At 44.8% G+C, this 2,554-nt stretch overlaps 1 pseudogene; it reads right to left on the bottom strand.

The window, feature by feature from the left end:
- Nucleotides 1-798: 798 nt before the first annotated feature.
- LOC124597514 lies at nt 799-916 on the bottom strand (annotated as a pseudogene).
- Between the last annotated feature and the right edge of the window lie 1,638 nt (nt 917-2,554).

The raw sequence follows: 2,554 nt of genomic DNA, 5'->3' as shown, positions 1-2,554 counted from the left end.
AGAGGCGGAATAAGGGGAAGCAGCCCGCATTCGCCAAGGCAGATGGAAAACCGCATTAAAAACCATCCACAGGTTGCCCGGCACACCGGACGTCGACACTAATCCGCCGGGCGGATTCGTGCCGGGGACCGACACGCCTTCTCGCTCGGGAAGCAGCGCGATTTACAATAAATTAATATCTAAATTTTCTGTTCATGAACAGCATTTGTTCCTCGATCCTGTGTCTACTAAGGAACCAGACAGCATAAAGCACCTGCTAGCCCTCTAAATCTTGAATTTAGTCGCGGGGGTTTTCCTAGTGCCAATCCCTCTAGGATGGCTCCAGGTCCCCTCGTTCTGCTATCACATGCGGGTAGGGGATGTTTCCCTGCGATGTAAGACGACCGGGTCTGCAGGCTGGATACTCACCACCTCCTGGTGCCATGGAGAACGAAGGCTGTGTGCTCCCTACAACTAAGGCCAACGGCACGGTCACAGATTTGCGCCACACACTTTACCTTTTGTGTTCAGCAACACGGTGGTGTCGCTCAACGCAACGTTTGAATGTGACCGTTTTCTAATCAATTATTAACAGAATAATTTAAGAGAGCTTTGGAGGACTTAAGATCAAATAAGCACTCACTCCGTCTTCAGGCCACAAGGGGCCCACCGTGACCATCCGACCGCCGTGTCATCCTCAGTTGAGGATGCGGATAGGAGGGGCGTGTGGTCAGCACACCGCTCTCCCGGTCGTTGTGATGGTTTTCTTTGACCGTAGCTCCTCAATTGGCATCACGAGGCTGAGTGCACCCCGAAAAATGGCAACAGCGCATGGCGGCCCGGATGGTCACCCATCCAAGTGCCGGCCACGCTCGACAGCGCTTAACGTCGGTGATCTGACGGGAACCGGTGTATCCACTGCGACAAGGCCGTTGCCTAAGATCAAATAAGCCAGAAGTGATATATAACATTCCATCATTATTTCTACAATTATTGGGGGAATTGGCAACAAAATGACTATTCACGTTGGTGTGTGGAATGTATGAGTCTGGCGAAATAGCATCTGACTTTCGGAAAAATATCATCCACACTGCAGGAGCTGACAAGTGAGAGAATTATCGCACGATCAGCTTAACAGATCATGCATCCAAGTTCCTGACAAGAATAATTTCAGAAGAATAGAAAGGAAAACTGATGATGTCTTAGATGACGATCAGTTTGGCTTTAGTAAAGCTAAAGGCACCAGAGAGGCAGTTCTGACGTTCCTGATGATAATGGAAGCGAGATTAAAGAGAATTCAAGACATGTTCATAGGATTTGTCGACTAGGAAGAAGCGTTCGACAATGTAACATGGTGCAATATGTTCCACATTCTGAGAAAAATGCGGGTAAGTTGCAGGGAGAGACGTATGAGGACCAAGAGGGAATAGTAAGTGAGGGTGACCGAGAAGGAAGTAAGGGTGTAAGGCAGGAGTGTAGTCCTTCCACCCAACTGTACATCGAAGAAGCAGTGATGGAAATAAAAGAAAGATTCAGGAATGGAATTAAAATTCCAGGTGAAAGGATATGAATGATACGATTCGCTGATAACATTGCTGCCCTGAGTGAAAGTGAAGAAGAATTACATGATCTGCTGAATATAATGAACAGTCTAGTCAATACAGAATATGAACTGAGAGTAAATCGAAGACGAAAGTAATCAGAAGTAGTAGAAACGAGAACAGCGAGAAACTTAAAGTCAGGATAGACGGTCACCAATTACAGGAAGTTAAACAATTCTGCTAGCTAGGTAACAAAATTACCAATGACGGACGAAGCAAGGACGACATCAAAGCAGTCTAGCACTGGCAAAAAGGGCATTCATCGCCAAGAGAAGTCTACTAGTATGAAACATAGGCCTTAATTTGAGGAAGAAATTTCTGAAAATGTACGTCTGTGGCACAGCATCGTATGGAAGTGAAACATGGACTGTGGCAAAACAGGAAAAGAAGAGAATCGAAGCATTTGAGATGTAGTGGTACAGACGAATGTTGAATATTAGGCGGACAGATAAGGTGAAGAATAAGGAAGTTCTGTGATAATAGGAGAGGAAAGGTATAAGTGGAAAACATTGACAAGGAGAAGGGTCAGGATGATAGAACATCTGTTAAGACGTCAGGGAATGACTTCTATGATACTAGAAGAAGCTATAGAGAGCAAAAACTGTAGAGCAAATGATTGATGACATAGACTGCAGATTTTGCTACGAATGAAGAAGTTGACACAAGTAAGGAGTTTTTGGCACGCCGCGTCGAACTATTCAGAAGACTTAAGACTAAAAAGAAAAGAACAAATCTATGCGAAGAGATTCATCCAGCGTAACTTATTTTTGCAGGATTTTTTTGTCTTCATCCAGCTTTCCAGTTGTGGAGAAGGGCCTACGAACAGATCTAGAGTAAGGAGCAAGTTAGTAGAAGCACAGAATACGCAAACTGTCTTATGGGCATAGAGTGACTTCGTTGTAAACGAAATTCTCTTCTATATACTGTAACGCTATAGCAGATGGAATCAGATACGCAAAAATCTGTCATGGTCT

Source organism: Schistocerca americana, chromosome 2 (genome assembly GCF_021461395.2).
Source record: "Schistocerca americana isolate TAMUIC-IGC-003095 chromosome 2, iqSchAmer2.1, whole genome shotgun sequence".
Classification (NCBI taxonomy): domain Eukaryota; kingdom Metazoa; phylum Arthropoda; class Insecta; order Orthoptera; family Acrididae; genus Schistocerca; species Schistocerca americana.
The sequence above is the reverse complement of the archived record's forward strand: the minus strand, read 5'-3'. Positions and strand labels throughout refer to the sequence as shown.